A 19,888-nucleotide genomic window follows, 5' to 3' on the forward strand; every position below is an offset into this window, starting at 1 on the left:
CAATCACTAGCATTTATCCATGAATCATGTCAAATAAAGAAGATTTTCAATCAACTAAAGAAAACATAATTTCATTATTTAGTTGCCTAGTTTATGCATGGAAATACTTGCAGAGTAATGTGAAACACTATGAGATCTAATACAAGGTTGAAGATATCAGAAATTAAAATTGAATCCTATTCTTGAACACTGAAAAGATGCTTGCCTAAGTAGCAGAAAACCCTAAATTCCACGAGAAATCAGAATTCTGTCTTTTTGGGCTGCATAGGAGTTTTTTCCTCAAACCATGGTCCTTGAAGGGAGGAGTGAGGCCAAATCCACCTACTAACAAATTTTTGGTATTTATTTATCTTTCTAAGCTACTGTTAAAGTAAAGCACAAATGGAAGAAAACTAATCCAAATTCACAACTACTTGCAATGAAATAATTCTAAAACCAATTCAACCATTAATCTATGAAATCAACTAAGCATACAAATACACGAAGAGGAACCTTTGCTGCTAGGGTCGAGCCCTAAGCAAAGAGCTTCATCCCTCTAATTCAACTTAGTGCTAGATTGAGGAAATGCCCATTCTCATTATCATATCAGAAAAATTACATAACAATGTCTTCCACAAGTCTTGAACTCAAAAATGATTAGTGATCTTACATAAAAAAATTGAATCCTAATGAGGCTCTAGGCCTCCTTATTTATACAACTAAAATCTCCAACGAATTCCTTAAATCTAGGGAGGCTTGGCTCCCAAACTCAAGATGAACAGGCTCTTTAACTGTCACTGGCTCAGTTGCCTTTTTATCTTCATGACTCGGCTGCTTGCAACTCCGAGCTAGTGTGATTTGATGGAGGAATATTCAAATGAGTGAGGATTAAATGAGGAGGATTTATCTCCTAAAATCTCTCCTCCTTGTATCATTCGCGTTTTTTCCCTTAATTACCCAAAATTTCATTGATTTTCTCTCAAAAACCTGCAATCAATGCACATTAATCCACTAGACATAACATCTTAGTTTTACTCATCTCATTAGGCAAAATATGATTAAAATATGTAAGCAATTATGAGAAGAGTTTATTTAAATAAGATTGGAGGTGTATTAAGGTCCATATAGTTACCTAATGATGAGGCTCATCGCATATGACGGATAATTTCCATTTACTACAAAACTTTGTGCACACTCCCCAGCAGTTGTTTTGCAATTTTTATAAGATCTATGGTCATGATGAGCGCCACTGTTGGAGCTATGAATTAATGATGGACAGAACCCCAACCTATAGAATGCATACAGAGGCATGTCCTCGACAATATCAAGGTGCAACTACGGCATGCGAAGGATTCCAAGGGAGAGGAAGAGGAGGAGGAGGACGAGCTAGAAGAGGTCATGACCAGATCATTTGTTACAATTACTGAGAACTAGGTCACTTTGCGCAAGATTGTTAGAATCCAACGCACCCCTCATGTCAATATTTTCTATAGTTCGATCATGTCATAGAAGATTGTCCCATTCTCATCGCGAAGATGCAAGAAAAGAAAACCCAGACCCAACAGCCTACATAGAACATCTAGATGATGAGATCAGAACCGCGCAAAGATGGACCCAATGTTAATAATGTTACATGAAGCGGTATAGCTACTAGTAAGTATAAAGGGAAACAACCAGAGGAAAATGTGTGGGTACGCAAGGCTGCTGATAAAGAAGCTATATTTGATTTGAATAAGAAAAAAGAGACTTTCATGGAGGCAAGGAAGAGCTTCACGTACACAGTGGCTTCCACATCAAGGGCTCAGAGTACGTGCATGGGGAAGCCTAAAGATGTCAGTGTTGTGCAGGAGGTAGACCCCTCATCGTTAGCATCATTTTTATAAACCTGCATGAAGCTCCTAAGGGATAAGAAGGTAATAAAGGGACTAAAAGAGCTGATAGATAACTGTACTAGCAAGAATAAGCCCCTACTCGAGCAGTGCACCGTACATAGAGTAGGAAAAGGTAAGAAAACGATTGGATGCGAGATGATATTGATTGCCTAGATTGGAGAATTTGAGATGGACAAGGCGATCCTTGATTTAACATCTAATGCAAATATTTTTCCAAAAAAAACCTGGGAGAGAATGGGCAGCCCCGCACTACAAATCTAGTTGCGAATGACGAATCAACAAAATATTATTCCTATGGAGCGCCTACATGGGGTAGTTATGGATATTGAAGGGGTGCGCACCATAGCTGACTTTGAAGTAATCAAAATAGTGGATGATAGTAATCCATACCCTGTGCTACTTGGAATTGATTGGGATTTTGATATGAACACAGTCATCAACCTCAAGAAGCATAGCATGACATTCGAGAAAAAAGAACTAAGGGTTATTGTTCCACTGGATCCGGATGAGGGTGTGTGATATACTGAACCAGTCCGAGACTATTATGAGGAGGATGATATTGATCAAATTTATAAGCTCACTGCATAGGATGAGGATTGGATTAACCCTACTGTGGATGGGCAGATTACTTGGGAAAGGGACAACACCTACAACTAAAATTCCTATGAGAATCTTAAACATTGGCAAAGCCGATTGCATGAGGTATTGATGTTGTGATGCAATGGGCTTACCAAGTCACTCTAATTTATATCCACTGAGGTACGCAATTTACTACATTATGATGGTTTAAAAGATGTCAATTTATTTCTGCATAAATTTGAAAGGGATGCACCAGAGGAACATTGGTTCTAGGCATTAGACATCACGTTGTGAGCTACGCCTACCCGATGGTGGGGCGCACATAAAAACAGCTTTGCATATTGGAAGGAATACTAACGAATGATGAAGTTGTGGTTTGGGTATGCCAACACCCACATTGCAAAGAAATATACAGGAAAGGATGATTCGTGCGAGCATTTGGCTCGATTGACAAAAGCATGGGGTGAAGAACCATAGTCAGAATGGGTTCACATATTCTACCATACTTTGGATACTGTTTCGATGAACTGGTATCTAGAAATGGAGCTACGACATGGAATTGCAGAATGGGTTGTTATGAAGGAAACTTTTTTGCTAACTTTTAGCTTTGAAAATGGATTTGAGTGTATTGATGAAGCGTTACAAGAGATCAAAGTTGAAATATTCAGGTTATCGAAAGAACCTGTCACATGGGTCCAACTAGATTGGAGTACACAACTGCACCATGCTCTGGAATGCTATAATGTGACTCCAGAGGAAGGAGAAGAAGATCCTAGGAACATTAATATTCCTGAATAAAAATGACAACATGAAATCGCAAGGCCTAAGGTGGAAGTCCCTGATATATCAAAGCCCTTGAAGACCAAGTAGGTGAATATTGGATCAGAAGTGGAGCCAAAGTTCACAAACATAGGTGACTATTGGGACGAAGACACAGTAGACAAAGTCGAGGAGTTATTGCGGGAATATCATGACTTATTTCCCACCAAGTTATCTGATCTAAAGGGGATAGTAGGTGACCTAAGCATTATGAATATCATTCTGGAGTCAAATGCAAAGCCAATAAAGTAGCGCCCTTATCAATTGACTCCTAAGTACAAGGAAAAAGTGCACGAAGAATTGGATAAGATGCTTGCAGTCGGGATCATTGAGCATGTCGAGGAACAAACTGGGTTAGTCCTATGGTAGTTCAGGAAAGGAAGACGAAGGGTAAGATTCGAAAATGCGTAGACTTAAGGAAGTTGAATGACGCTTGTGTCCATGATCCATTTCCTACGCCTTTCACAGATGAAGTACTAGAAAATATTGGAGGTCAGGAAGCTTATTCGTTTACTGATGGGTTGTAAGGGCATCATCAAATCAAGATCGTGCCTAAGGATCAGAGTAAGATCATATTCATGACTGAATGGGGTTTTTTTAGTATACCGTTATGCCTTTTAGACTTAAAAATGCCCCTGCAGCTGTGTGCATAGTGAATAAGGAAATTGAGCTCCAACTTAAGTTGCAACCCACCACTCCTCCAAAAGTCAAAGAGGAGCACAAGGCTACTATTAAAGAAGAGATGCCTACCTTAGAAGCTGTAGTCAAGGGATGCACTCATTTGTTTGAACAAGCCATGGAACTATGGACCTCGTCGCAGGAGGATCTAAATCTACAGAATATTGAAGCAGATATTCGAGAAAAGAAGAGGTTGTTCTATGAGATCAGGTCAACAACATGAACCTTAGCACCAGTGCAAAGGTTCACTATCTTATAGGAGGGCAAGCTCATCCAGAGCGAGATTGATGAGCTGCGTTGAGACGATCCATCATATCTTCAAGGACACAGCCCTGAGAGGATGAAGCAAACAAGTTGACACTATCAGTATCAAGCAAGTTTAAGGCGATGCAGCAGACATAGAAAACCATGGGCCTTGCAGTCGAAGGACCCACCACAAAAAAATTGGTTGAAGAAATTCGTCAAGATGTTGCACAAGGAACAGTAGACCTGGAAGTTTTGAAGATAGAGTTCAGTGAGTTTCAGGCAAAGATCGAGGCACCACCAGTAGAGTGACTTGAGGGAAAGTCACGACTTTTTCTTGGGGGCCTATTGGGACAGGGTCCCCTGGGGTCAATTTTGCAAATAGTTTTGTTATTTTTGTAAAGTCTCTGCATTTTGAGGAGCGGAGTGTGAAGGTCGTTAGAAGTCAAAGGGGATTTAGGAAGGTCAAAACCCCTTAGTTTGTTAGAAGTCAAGTTGTTTTATGACCCGCCCATGGTTCGCGGACCATGGTATTGTAAAATAAGATGATATAAAAAGGAGTCTTAGAGAGTCATATGAGACATCTAATATTGTATGAGCAAGTGATCTAATTCAAAAGAGTCTATTTTCTGTACTTAGGGGAAGGGGAAGGCTCCTACAGCTGTGTGCACAAAGACCTTGGTAAGTCTGTACTTGAGGGCCCGGGCCCCTAGAGTTGTGTGCATAGGGAAGAAGGAGTTTGTAATAGAAGATATAAACATAATAAAGACTATTTTGGAGCAATATTTGTGCATCTATGCATTTATGTTTACTTCTAAAATTACTACGCACTCGCTTTATTTACTGCAATTTATTATGGGACATCCTTAATAGATGCGTGAAATTGGTGGATCCAATCAATTACATGATGTTATGAATGTTTAGAACACTTAGCGAAGAGTTTAGATCTATTATATGTAGGTTTTAGTAATTTCTGCATTTCAAGGGTTAGGGTTTGTGATGGTTGGAATAAACCCTAGGAATAATAGAAACACATCACATACCTCTGGATGTAGAAATCTAGTTTTGTCATCCCCCAACACTACCTCGGGTGAGACTACAGCCTGTCCTATGTGAGTTGTTACCGAAAGGTCCGATAGTGTATGGTTTTGTTATTTGGCACAGCTAACTCTAAACATGGGTCCAGATCCCCTCAAGCCAACAATCATTCCTCCCAACTAATGATATTTTGGTCCTCCAAAAGCATGAACACATTCTACAATCTACATGTTCCCTTGTTAAGCCACACTTGCAACATCGTCATTCCATGCAAACATGTGGTACATTGTTTGCAAATTACATGCAAGACCAAACATGACTGTTCGCGTTCCAATTCACCCAATTCTGGGTAACTCCAGAATGGGCAGAAAAAAACTGATTGCATAATTCATTAGCTAAATATCATTTATATACATAAATGGGATGGATCAGTTCATCTTCTTGATGACTATTCGCGTTCCAATTCACCCATCCGTTGAGGATTAGGTGTCAACATTCCCCCCCTTAATCTGAAGGGATGTTGGTGAGTCCAAGCATTGTTCTGAATCTTTCAAGCTTTTCTCTTCCAAGCGCTTTGGTGAAGATGTCTGCAATTTGCTCGTTTGTGGAACAATGACAGAGATGGATTGTTTTGGCCTCAACATGATGTTGGATCAGATGATATTTAGTATTGATGTGCTTAGTGCGATCATGGAACTTTGGGTTCTTGGCCAACTTTATTGCAGAGGTGTTATCAATCATGAGTGGAGTTGATTGTATTTGTTTTACCTGCAAATCTTCAAGAATTTTCCTGAGCCACACAATTTCTTTCGTTGCTTCAGCTGCTGCCACATATTCTGCTTCTGTTGTGGAATCTGTTGGTACTGATTGTTTGCGTGATCTCCAGGAGACAGCTCCTGATCCAAGACTCATAGCATATCCTGAAGTAGATACCCCAGTTTCTTTGTCTCCATCGAAGTCTGAATCAGAGTATCCAATCAAGTTGAAGTCGTCCACCTTTGTATACTTGATTCCAAGGTCTTGAGTTCCCTTCAAGTACCTTAGAACTCTTTTTTCAGCAGACCAATGTCCCTCACAAGGTTTTTGCATAAACCTGGAGAGGATTCCAACAGCAAATGAAATGTCTGGTCTGGTAGTAGTGAGGTAGATGAGACTTCCTACAAGTTGTCTATACTTTGTTGCATCCTCAAATTCCTTTCCTTCAATAGATGTGAGCTTCAAGTTTTGTTCCATTGGAGTAGAAAGAAGATTGCACTCTGTCATGCCAAATCTGTTTAACAAATCTCCAATGTATTTCTTTTGAGAAAGAAATATGGATTTTGGATGTTGGGTTACTTCAATGCCAAGATAGTAATGAACATAGCCCAAATCAGTCATTTCAAAACTTTTTCCTAATTCTTTCTTTATGGATGCAATATAGCTTTCATTGTTCCCTATCATTAAAAGATCATCTACATATACCACAAGATATACAACTGTTTTGCCAACTTTCTTGACAAATAAAGTTGCATCATCAAGATCAAAATGTTTGAAGTTGAGTTTCAGAAGATGCTCAGTTAGTTTTTCATACCAGTCTTGTGGTGCTTGTTTGAGGCCATACAAGGACTTCACAAGTTTGCATACTTTGTGTTCATGTCCTTTCACACCAAATCCTTCAGGCTGGGACATAAAAAAATTATCTTTTAGATCTCCATTCAAGAATGCAGTTTTTACATCCATTTGATGGACTTTCCAACCGTTCTGAGCAGCTAGTGCAAAGAGTGTCCGGATGGTGGCCCATTTTGCTGTGGGGGCAAAAGTTTCCTCATAATCGACCCCTTCTTTCTGTGTAAAACCTTTTGCCACAAGCCTAGCTTTGTGCTTGTCAAGTGAGCCAACAGCTTTGTACTTGTTTTTGTAGACCCACTTGCAGCCAATTGGTTTGGTTCCAAATGGAGGATCAACCAGCTTCCAAGTGCCATTCTTTATGAGGGCATCATACTCCTTCTGCATCGCTTCTTTCCATTCATCATGAGAAGCAGCTTCTTTGAAGGAAGTTGGTTCAAAATCTGTAGACAAGTTCAATTCACAATCATAAGTAACATCCATATCAATAGGTGAATTAGAGTTATCTACATCACCTCCATCTTGTCGGTTTGTATTTCTGGTTCCTGTTTTTCCAATTTCATCAGGATGAACACTTTCAAGTGTCTTTGTCAGCCACTTTGGGGGACCTTTCTGAGATGGTCCAGGCTGCTCTGTTGATTGAGTTGGGACTGAATCAAGATTGAGTCTCCCAATTCTATCAATTACATCACTTAAAGCATCATCCGTTGTTGGAGTTTCATGCAGGGGAGATTGTTCTTCAGAAGAAGATTCCACATGTTGTTCTAGTATAGGAATCCCCCCTTCAAGATGTGGAATCTGATTATCAAACTCTTGAAATGATTTCGGTTTTTTGAATCTATCCAAGCGATCAAGTTGCCGCTCAACAACACTGTCAGATTTGGATGATTCAAGAAAAATGACATCTCTAGATACAAGAAACTTTTTATTTACTTCATCATAGAGACGGTATGCTTTAGATGTGTTTGAATACCCCAGGAAGATACAATTACGACTTCTAGCACCAAGTTTATTTCTATGTACCTTTGGTATTAAAGCATAACAGGTGGAACCAAAGATCTTGAGATGTTTTACTGAAGGAACATGTCCATACCACAATTCATAAGGAGTCTTGTTTCTTATAGAACTAGATGGACATCTATTCTTTATATATGCAGCACATAGAACAGCATCAGCCCAAAAATTTATCTTTATAGTTTTGAAGAAAAGCATGGATCGTACCATATTCAAAATTGTTCTGTTCATTCTTTCAGCTACACCATTCTGTTGAGGATTATAAGGCACAGTTGTTTGATGTTTAATCCCATGTTGGCGAAGATAGTGTTCAAATTCATTTGATGTATATTCTTTTCCATTATCAGTGCGAATAGACCCAATATGAGATTGTGCATCATTTTCAATCCACTTATGAAAATTCTTGAATGTTTGAAAAGCATCAGATTTGTTCTTCAATAAATAAACCCAACACATTCTGGTGTAATCATCAATAAATGTCATGATATATTTATTTCCATTTGCAGAAGGAACAGGCATTGGACCACATAAATCTGAATGAATGAGTTCAAGCTTCCTATGTGCTCTTGAATGTGAATCATGAAAAGACTGTTTGCTATGCTTTCCTAGAATGCAAGCATCACATTGCTTATGTTTTCTAGGAATTGTAGGCAAACCAGCAACACCATTTTTCTTCAACAAGTGGAGATTATCATAGTTTAAATGTCCAAATCTAGCATGCCATAATAAACTTGACGGAAGTGTACCTACTTCATGATGAGAAATATATGAGAAATGTTGTGCATGAGCAGAGGTTCCTTGCAGTTTAAGAAGTCTTTCTTCTTCTATACCCCTCATGACAAGTGAGTGGTCAGATGCCTTTCTTACCTCAAGCTTTCCATCAAACATGTGAATCGAGTGACCTTGCTGGCGGATGTGGACCAAGGACAACAAGTTTCTCTTGAGCTGTGGGAGATATAGAACATGATCCAGAAGAAAGTCTGGAAGACCAAGCAGTTTAAGCCTGATTGTGCCAAGCCCTGATGGCTTGATTTTTGACTGATCTGCAAAGTATACTGCTCCATCAACATTATCAGTGAAATCTTCAAAAAAATCTTTCCTATGAGTCATATGACAGGTTGCTCCTGAATCAAGCAACTAGTCATTTTTCGAAGAAGCAAGTGAAGCATTAAACAAATCTTCATTTACTCCAATGTTACATTGTGCCTCAATATAGTGAGCGGATTCAGGTGCTTTACCTTTGTCTGTGTCATCAGTTTTACCTTTCTGCTGATTTCTTCTCTGCTCAATTTTGTCCCATGGTAGCTTGCATGTAGAAGCATCATGTGATCCATTTCGTTTGCGGCGAATGCAATGCAGATCTGCTTTTTCTGCTTGAGAATGTCTGCCCCCCCTGCCTTTGAAGTATCTTCCTCTTCCTCTTCGTCCACCTCTTCCTCTTGTAGAATCTTGAGCAGGATGCTTTTCTTTATGAGCAAGGCAAACAGTCTCTTCAGAAGATTCAGGGACTGTCTTCTTTCCAAAGGCTTTCTCTCTTTCAGCAAACTTTTTCACAAGAGACTCAAAGGTTGTCTTTAAGATTTCCATTTGCTTGTAAAGACTCAAGATAATTGGAGTAGGTAGGATAGAGTGCTTTGAGAAAGGCAATAAGAGAGATATCCAGCTCAACCTTAGTGGATTTAATATCATGCATTATAGACTTTATTTCAGATGCAAGAGCAAGAGGATCATTATTTTTCAGTTCAAGAGTGAAGAGTTTAATCATGAGCTGAACAACTTCAAGTGCAGAATGTGAATCATAGAGTTCTTTCAGCTTTTGTAAAGCTTCAAAGGCAGTGGAATAGGATGAAATATGACGACTTACTTCTTCATTTACAGATGTTGCGATCAATGCATAGGCTTTGTTGTTCTTGTTTTCCCAAATGACAAGTTCTTTATCTGATGTAGGCTGCACAGGGTCTTTGTCTTCTTCTCCGACACACACTCCTTTCCACAACTCATTGTAGATGAGGGTGTGTTTTACCGTCCGAGACCATTCTGAATAGTTCTCCTTGCCAGTGAGAACTATTCCTACCATAGAAATGATTGAATGCATTCTGTAAAAAAATACTTCTGCTGATAAGAAATTTCTGCTGATAAAAAACTTTTACTGATGTACAGTGAAATTGTACTCAAAAGATTTTTGTGGGAAATAACTTTGGTTGTTTAAAAATAATCAGTCATTCACCGCGAGCTCTACAAAGTTGGAGCAACAATGGTATTAACCGTGAGCTCTACAAAGTTGGAGCAGCAACGGTATTACAATTTCAAAGTTCACTGAAAAGAGTAAAAAATCACCATAAATCCCTTTGATTCTCTAGACCTGAGCCCATAACCAGATTGAGTATCGTTTCTATTAAACACAGATTGAAAAGTTTATTCAAAATCTGGTGGCTGTGCAGAACAGACCTTGTAGCAAAAGAAGATAGCTTAGGATTTTTAATAAAAATGAATAAAATCCCCAGTTATAGCCTTCAACCCACCATGAAAGCCGTGAATGAAGCATCAACTAAAACACGACAAATCCATGTTATAAAATGGTAGATTTTTTTTTTGAACTACTCACGAGGCTGCCCACATGTAGCAGTAGTGGCATTTGACACTGAACTTGGTTTCTAATTCAACGACAAAGCCTTTGTTTGAAGCCTTCGATCACCATCATGAAAATAAGGAAAATGAAAACATCTTAACCCTAGCTCCTAGCAGTCTATTTCTCCTTGGACTTTTGAATCAGAGTGGCGCAGCCGGGGCTTATATCTCGGGGTTTCCTCGTACAGCTCACAGAGCTCCACTTAATTTTGGTTAACTACGTAATGACCTTCGGTGAAACTGTTTATCCCAATCTGTCTACATGAAAATAAGCTCAGAAACATCGTTTCCTCGTCAGAACGTCTCAGTAGGCCGTCTCTTCGGCTTCTTGGACGGACGAGATACTCGCGCCCGCGACTACTGGATATTCTGCCCTTGGAAAACTGGGAACTGCCCAGCGTCGGGCTGTTATGATACCATCATTTGCAGCGCAAATCGACCAAGAATTGGGATCTGTTCTTGATGAGGTTACATTGAGATTTGAGTGAGATAAGAGATAGGTGCCGAGAGGAATCACGGAGTGTATTTGAAAAGATTTGAATCGAAATAGCCAGAGCGGACTTGCAAAACGATTTGAATTGAAATGGCCAGAGCGGACTTGCAAAACGATTTCAAGAAGTGATACCAAGAAGGGAGGATTCAAGACGGTATTGGGACCATCCCTGGTTTTTCGTGGTGTATACGGTGTGGAGTGGCAGCAAAAACGGATGCGCAGAGAATCAATGTCAGACCAGGCAGAGGCAGAGCAGGTGTGGCAGATGCAGGTCAGAGCGCTGGCAGAGGCAGAGGAGTTACAAGGCACGCCAGAAAAAGGGACCTGGGACCTGTGCTCTGATACCATGTCAGGCCAGGGTAACTCCAGAATGGGCAGAAAAAAACTGATTGCATAATTCATTAGCTAACTATCATTTATATACATAAATGGGATGGATCAGTTCATCTTCTTGATGACTGTTCGCGTTCCAATTCACCCATCTGTTGAGGATTAGGTGTCAACACAAACAACCCAACACTTTCCAATAGGTTATAGCACACTCTTTGGTCAAGTTTACATCAAAATCATAGTAAAAACAAATTCCCCATTTATCGAAAAAAAGAGGCTGAAACATCATCATGTTGCTTTCATAAGTGATGGAAAACACATCATCACTTTTACAATTATTTCACAGCATATGATTTACAAAAATGCGGACATATTCAACTACTTAAAAATGATACCCATTGTTTAGCTGGATTTTTTCATTGACTAGTCCTTCCCTCTTTGGTTCTTTCTGGTCATGGAGTACCTGACATGTGGCCTTCTGATGTTTGTCCTTGTTGTAGTGACTGCAATTATTCTTCCTCCTCCAAAATTTCTCGATTGTCTTGGAACACTTACTCCTGGTGCGCCTTTGATAGCCCCTGGAATCCTCACTATCACTAGAATGTGATGAGGTGCTTCCATCATCCATCGTTGGTTGGTCACTGGTTGTCTTGGAGTATTCTCCAATCTCTTTTCTAACATACCCAAGTCTTGCATAATGAGGAAATTCCTCCACTTTCATGGGATTCACAATTCCTTGGCCATTAATGTCAAGGCCCTTTCCTTGATACCCCAATTTCTTAACCAATTTTGATCCAATTCTTGTAGTATGTTTCTTGAAAGCAGTGAAATCATCATCATAAAATAGAATTGAAGAATCGCTTTTTACCTCAGCCTTATTATTCTGCAACTTTTCCAAGGACTCCTCCTTGCCTTTTAACTGATGTTGCAACCTTTGTTTCTCCTCTTCTTCTTTTTGTAGGAGTCTCCTTAGTTCTACATTCTCCACCTAAGTGATTTGGTTTATCTCTTCAATTTCTTGGAGCCATGCAACATTTGGTTCCCTCCTCATTTTTGGTACAACATCTGCTTGAATCGGAACCCAAGTCAATAGGTCCATCTTTTGCAACCCCAAGCATTGCAATCTTCATTTCATCACCAGAGTCTGATCCTAGGTTAATTGGTCCAACACCTGCAAATCCTGCAAATGTGATCTTCTCATCATCCTTTGATTTAGATTCTTGGTCTTCTTGTATAGTTTCAACTATCTTTTTCTTCTCTTTTCTGTCATTCCTCTTTGGCCTCAATTCTGGATGCAATTTCCAACAATTATCCTCATCATTCCCTTCTTTCTCACAATTAGTACAAGAGGGATTTTCTTCCTTTCTCTTAGTTGTTGTTGTCCTCTTTGTGTAATCTTCTTTCTCATTTTCCCCCTACTTTCAAGATGTGCAACCTTCACACTAGCTTCATCAAGAGTTTTAGGTTCAAATAATAACAATGAATGACGTGAATAACTATGTAAAGAGCCAATATTTTTCATCAACATCTCAGAAATGTCTAGTGGAACATTCAATGTTAATGCTTGTTTCCTAAACTCCTCTATGAAAATATGAAAATTTTGACCTTTACTTTGTTTCAAATTTTTCCATTCCATCATGACTTTTTATCTGTAACCCAATGGGTAAAAGTGTCCTCTTAAATTAGAAACGAACTCAGACCAAAGTGAAATAACTTTATGACTACTCTTACCACCTTTCTACAGTTTTCCTTCCCACTAGATTAGAACAGTTCCACTCAATCAAAGGGATGCTAGCTAGATCTTGGCTTCATCCTCTTTTATTCATTGTATGTGACAATACACTTCAACTTGTTTAATCCAGTTATCTAGCTTTTCTGCATTAGATTCTCCACTAAACACGGGCAAATCAAATTTGACATCCAACTTTAAAAATGGCTTTTTATATGCATTCCTATGATGCCTATTAGAATGATGAGAAGAGGAAGAAGAAGAAATTTCACTGGAGGATAGAGAGGGAGGGGGCCTCTTCTCCTCCACCTTCATGATTTACCAAGGCATGATCATCTAGATCTTTCTTCTCTTACTTCATTGTCTTCTCATATTCTATAAACAATTTGTCTACTTTCTCTTCCATGGAATAGAAGACCTTGCGGTAATTTCTCTCTTCCTCCAATCAAGCTTCCTCATCTGCCATGTTTTGTCTTCATGTTGCATGCCCCACTTCGGGATCAAAGGTTTTGAGTTTTCCTTCACCTCTTTGGAGCTTGCTCCTGGTTAGCATTCACTCATGCAACTCACATTAATAAGACTTGCTCTACTACCAAACTTGATCTGGATCTTTTCAGTTCAAGCATGCATATAGAATTTCATTTAAAAGAGCATGTAACCAAGTGACATAAACACATAAAGAATCATAATTCAAAAGAAACCATGAAATCAAAGGAACAAAAACAACTTGATAACATAGTTCATTCAGTGTGCTCTATGTCTCCGGGCCCTACTCAATGTGGGGAGTCCTCTTTCATTAATTGGGAGAAAATTAAAATTACAAGTAATTACAAGATGACACCTTATACCTCCACTTCCAGGGATGACATGAAAATGTAGACCTCTACTGAAGAAACGGACTGCACATTTGGAATCCTAGTGAAAAATCAAGAAAAGGGACTATAAAGTCGACCCTGTTCTTGTTCAGTGAAAATTTGGCCCCTAGGAATCTCAAATATCCCCCCAAACATTCCTTTCGATGGGACGATTGGAATTTGTCTTCCCAGATGACGAAATAGACTTCACTGCCCTGTTCCTTACAGAAAACCGAGTAAAATGAGTATAAACTCGGCCTACTTCTGCTCTGGTGATTTTTTTGGCTCTAAGGAATCTAAAGATCCCCTACAAGATTTTTGGAATATTGCTAGGGAATATTCCTTCTAATATTATCCCTATCTCGAACTCCCAATGCACAATTCTATTATGGGTTCTTGTGTCTCTCAATCTGCCATACGGCTTGCCCCCTTGGCGGTGGGTTTCATACGGGTTAAATAATATTTGGTCATCGTTAATTCCAAAGTGCCCTACTAGCATAGTGGTGGCAAGTGGTGTTTGGCCTATGGAGGTCACGAGGTCGAGCCCCCAGAAGAGTTCACTTTTATCCATCTCCATCGTTTTCCCTTCTAATTCCACATTCATTCATCATTTTTCGCTTCTCACTTCTATAATAACTACTCCTTTGCAATAGTTTTATCATTAGAGATCAAGTAGTTTGGAAGAGGTAAGATTGTACCACACCTCACAACATATGTTTTTCTTCATCTACTTCATATCAATTCTCTCATTTCAATATCTTTGCAGATAGTCATGGATCCTTATCCTTCAAAAAATAGAAAAAGAAAAAGGTCAGACTCTCATGCAACAATAAAATCAAAGATTGGAATGAATATCAAAGGAGTAGAAATATCTAGGAGGAATCAAATGTTGAGAGCCATGACGCCTTCAAGGAAATTTGAATTTAAGAGGAAGGGATTAGTGAAGGTGAGGATGACCCGAGTGAGGTCAATGAGTGCCTCTCATGTGAAGATGAAGTTGAAGAAGAAGAAGTCGAAGACTCAGACCTAGATTCAAAAACTGAATCCAAACCTAGTAGGGAATGTGAAGAAGAAAATGATGAAGACTCTAAATCCAATTGGGAATGTGAAGAAGAAGACCACTCAGACTCCGAATCCAATTGGTAATATGAAGAAGAAGAAAAATAAGAAGAAATTACTTCTGATGAAGAAACCGATATGAATATGGAAGATGAAGGGTGTGCTTGTCAATATGTTTTCTATGTTATTTGTAGCGTCAACCTCCAACGATGGAGGTCGTACAATCCCATTGCATGTAAAATTTGTAAGGGACTGTCCATGGAAGAGGCACCTCATCTCTAAAACTGAAATGGAAAATTTTGGAGATGATGATGTGAAATTTTGTGTTTGGAGACTTGAGTCTTGATTAGGGAAGTTAATGATGTAAGCCCATAAGAAATGGGCTAAAATACTAGCACATCACATACCTCTCATATGTCCTCCCAAAACCCTAACCCTGTCAAAGACTCTTCCTAACAATGAGATCCAATGGTCTAACAAGGTTGTTGAAATCTTTTTAACATGGTTATACGAAATTGGCTATTGTTTCATCCAAACAGAGGAGGAGCTCCTTGAAACAAGTGTAGCTCTTGAGAGACTTCTTGACAAGAAACTCGATAGAGAGTTTCTTGGTTTTGGAGAAGAAGAAGAGGATGCTGAAAATTATGGGGAACAGATGAAATCGTTCATTAGACTTCGACATTATCTTGGAGTTATCAGAAAATATATCTTAGAGCTGATGGATGATGGAGAAGAGCATATGCCCCTGGACACCCTGAAAAACTTTGATACTGGAAAATATGGATATGCATTCTTCGTTACTAGTACCATGGCTTACAGACACGGATTCTTGTGGGAATGCCTTCATGTTTTTAACCAGCACCACGTTTTCGCTTAGTACATTACTGTCACGTCCTCCCTGGGTCCACAGGTACAAGATCTCTTTTCGAAAAAGAACATACTATAGGTTGCATATGCACATTTCTCTTCATTGTTGATTTCATATTGGTTGCGTTTGTGGATTTCCAGTTATTTTTATCTTGGTTGTAGATTCCAGAATATTTTGGAAGATATTGTCTACTTAATTTAAAAAATAAAAATAAAAAAATTGGAAATTCATTTTTATCTAAATTTTTTTTAGTTGTTCTTTTTTTAATGGTGGAAATAGATTTAGCATCATAAAAAACCCTAGGGCAACCAAAATCTTTAAGCTTGATAGTTGTAACTCATATTTTCCAAAATTTCTACCTAATTTTTTCAAAAATTTTCCATAATTTCCACTATTTTTTATTTGGAATATTTTAAAAATTTGCAATTAAGTCAAATTCATTTAGTATTTCTGAATCTGATAAATAATAGTGTGATCAAAAACTTACCTTGCTCCTATTTGTTAGAGTATCTTCATCTTGTAAACCAGCTTAAATTCATCTTGATTATGAATCTACCAAGGGCGGAGAAGGATCACTTTTCACTTTAAAAGAGTTTGCATTTCAAGATATTTGATCCCTTTGGATGTTTGGTAAATCAAGAGTTAAGATGGATCTATGCTCATTTAATTATAAATTTTAATTAATTATAATTATAATTATTAATTTTATGTTTTTCTTTTCTTTTCTTTTTTATTCAAAATATTAAACAACACATTCCAACATCTGTATTTTACTAGATTTGAATGTTTGTTGTTATTGTTTTTTTAATGAATCAAAATGTTAACCATTACTGAGTAAGTATAAAAACTATATATTTATTCAAAATCACAACTGATTATTCTCTACTCCTTACATACCCAATGTTACAAGTGGAGTTCCAACTAAACAACGCTTTTGTTTAATAATTGTCTGCAAGCAATACACACTGTATTTTGTATAATCAGGCAAATAAAATGCCATGCAGAGGCCATACAATAATTCAATGATTGATTCATTGTATTTGTAATTAAAATAATATTCAATACAAGGGCACCCACATTTATGTACACTTATCACTTGGAACACCCAAAGGTAGAGATTTGATTCCTAGTTTTGTTAGACTGTAGAATGCACTAGCTTCTATGGTGTTAATTCATGTATCTTAATGTCGATTGCATATTTTGGGAATAATTTATACTCGAAAGATCAAAAGAGATCGGTTGTTTAACCCCTCTCTCGACTCTCAAAGGATCAAAAGAGATGAGTTGTTTAACCCCTCTCTCGACTTTCAAATACCTGAAATATGCAATCCACATAAATTCAGCAATGCAATTCTATAATTTTAAATTTTTAAATATATTTTCCTGGAATATATATATATTCTGAGTGGCCTTGCATGCACTGTGCAACATGAATATTCCCGATACTTTGGAAACAAAGAGATGCCTGAAGGACCTTAAACTTCTACAGAAGAGACCAAAGCTTCTTTCGTCTAGTGATCCAGAAGCTGAAATATAATCGACATACCAATTCCTGCAACAAGCAAGGAGATTCACTGATAATACAGTGAAGGACAATTGCATTTTTTATTCAAACGATACTCACCCTGAAGAATTCCAGGTTGGGATTTTCGCAGTACGAGCAGAGCTACTGGCGAAACCGCAATTGATTTAAATCTGCAGAAAACCAAACATACCCTTCACCCCTCAGCTAACCAATTGTATTGTATTGTAGGATATTTCTGGGATATGTTGATTATAATTTTAATTTGATTATTATTAGTAAGTGAAAAATAAAGGTTTATATTTAGGGAATATTCTATATAATATATGTAATTTAAAATAGTTTTTTAATTAAATTGATTAATTAAAAAAATATCATATGAATGTGTTAGTGTGCCAGGCTTTTTCTAGATGTTGTCTTGTCATGTTATGTTAGGTAAATATTTTGACTCAGTCAAAATAAAATAAAATAAAAATTACCCTATGTTAAAATAAAAATTGTAAGTTATTATTTTTTTTAATCATTTTTTGTTGGGTAGCTAAGGTAAATTTGAATTAAAAAAAAAAAAAAGGCTTCATAAAAAAAGTAGTATACATATTAAGTGTGTGAACAAAGTACACAAGTATGAGGGCTAAATAGTGAGAACAATATTCTCCAAATGCAAGATCAGGATGCCACTGAAGCGGAAGGCAATATACCAACAATCAAACTAATATCAAGAATAGAATATCTCTGGAGTGGGATCAATAGAAGAGCTAAATACTTGTGGTGTGAGAGAAATACCAGCTGCAATAATACTTCTCTGGAGCGAGAGAATTAACAATAGCAAATAACAAAAGCAGAAACCATTGGGGCAAGCGCTGAACAAGAGTTTTGAGATATGCCAAACAATAGATGTGCCAGATAATAGAACTGCCAAATAATAGATCTAGTAGATAATAGATTTCCCAAACAATAGATTTTCCAGATAATAGATCTGCCCAATAGTAGACCTGCAAATGATGATAAGAGGGCTGCAAAACTGCAATAGATTTGCTACTGATAATAAAAGATATGTCAATGATGATAAAAGATAAGCAAATCTGCAATAGTTCTGCTACTAATAATAACAGATATGCTACTAATAATGAGAGATTTGATAATGATGGTAAGAGATCTGCAAATATGCAATAGATTTTCTACTGATAATAAGAGAGATAAATTACTAATGTGAGGGTTTGATCACCAATGTGAGAGTTATATCATGAAAGCCAGAGTGAGAGAACTCGATGTGCTACAAATGAAGCCTTCTCTTAAATATATAGAAATCTTTGAGGAAAAATCCCTTCCTTGAATTAAGTATTTTGGAAGCTCCCAGAGCCATTCGAATTAGATAACTTAAGTGTTTTTATTATGCACATGTCTAATTGAATCACTTAAGTGATTTTATTTTGCACGTATATGATTGCCTTATAAAATATTTTTAAAATAACTTTGCTCTTATGAAAAATAATTTGCACTTGAGAAATCATTTTCTTCGGGTGAAAGGGGTTAACCACATAAAGTGAATTCTAGGTAAATTTATCTCTAGTTGCTCAAAAATTCAACACTCCCTCTCAACTAGGGAGGAATTTCCATCAATAAAGCAAAAATTGTTGTACTTTCCAAATCGTCATGGCTCATGCTAAACATTCTCCAATCTAAAGAAGATTACTCATGGAATGGGAGCTACTACTAGCACTCTGAATCCAAGCTCAACTAAATAAAGGCTAAGAAACCTTCACCAACGAGTCCCAAGCTTCAACCTAGTCCAAATTATCATTGGGAACCAAATTCTTCCACCCAGCATCAGGGAGCCACATGTTACAACCTAGAACAAATACCATTAGGGAGACTCATGCTACTACTCGGAATGAATACCACTCAATCAATAAGACTAAGAAACCATAATTGCTCAGCACATAGGTTAAGAATCCACAATAGCTTAGTTCAAAGGCTAAGAATCCATAATAGCTCATCTCAAAGGATAAGAATCCACAATAACTCATTTCAAAGGGTAAGAATCCACAATAGCTCATCTCAAAGGCTAAAAATCCACAATAGCTCATCTCAAAAGCTAAGAATCCATGTTGTTCAAGAACACCATCATCTATGAACTTGAGCGAGATACAACTTACGATGACTGGTAAGGATCACCATTCGATCTCAAGCATCCAACACCTGACTAGGGCATACTCTTGATTGGAGGTCCCTCATCCTTGGGAGCTCAATCACGGGGGGAGAGCACACATCTTAGTTTTCTTGATCAGCAAAGTCTCAAACCCGGAAGAGGTACATACCTTAATCCAAGCATATCTTTGAAGGCTAGAAATTTCTTCTTCAGTATTGCTTTGGTAATTGTATCAACAATATTCTCATCACTCTGAATATGGTGGAGTCTCGCTGCTCCTCTCTATACCATGTCTCGAATGAAATGATATTTGATTTCAATGTGCTTGGATCTGTCATGAAATCGGATCCCACTCATATTATCACATAATATCACTATAGTATTCAAGACTTGCTCAAATAACTCTCCA

The sequence above is a fragment of the Pinus tabuliformis genome, chromosome 8, assembly GCF_031772625.1.
Source record: "Pinus tabuliformis cultivar Carrire ecotype Pingquan chromosome 8, CPIR1, whole genome shotgun sequence".
NCBI lineage: Eukaryota > Viridiplantae > Streptophyta > Pinopsida > Pinales > Pinaceae > Pinus > Pinus tabuliformis.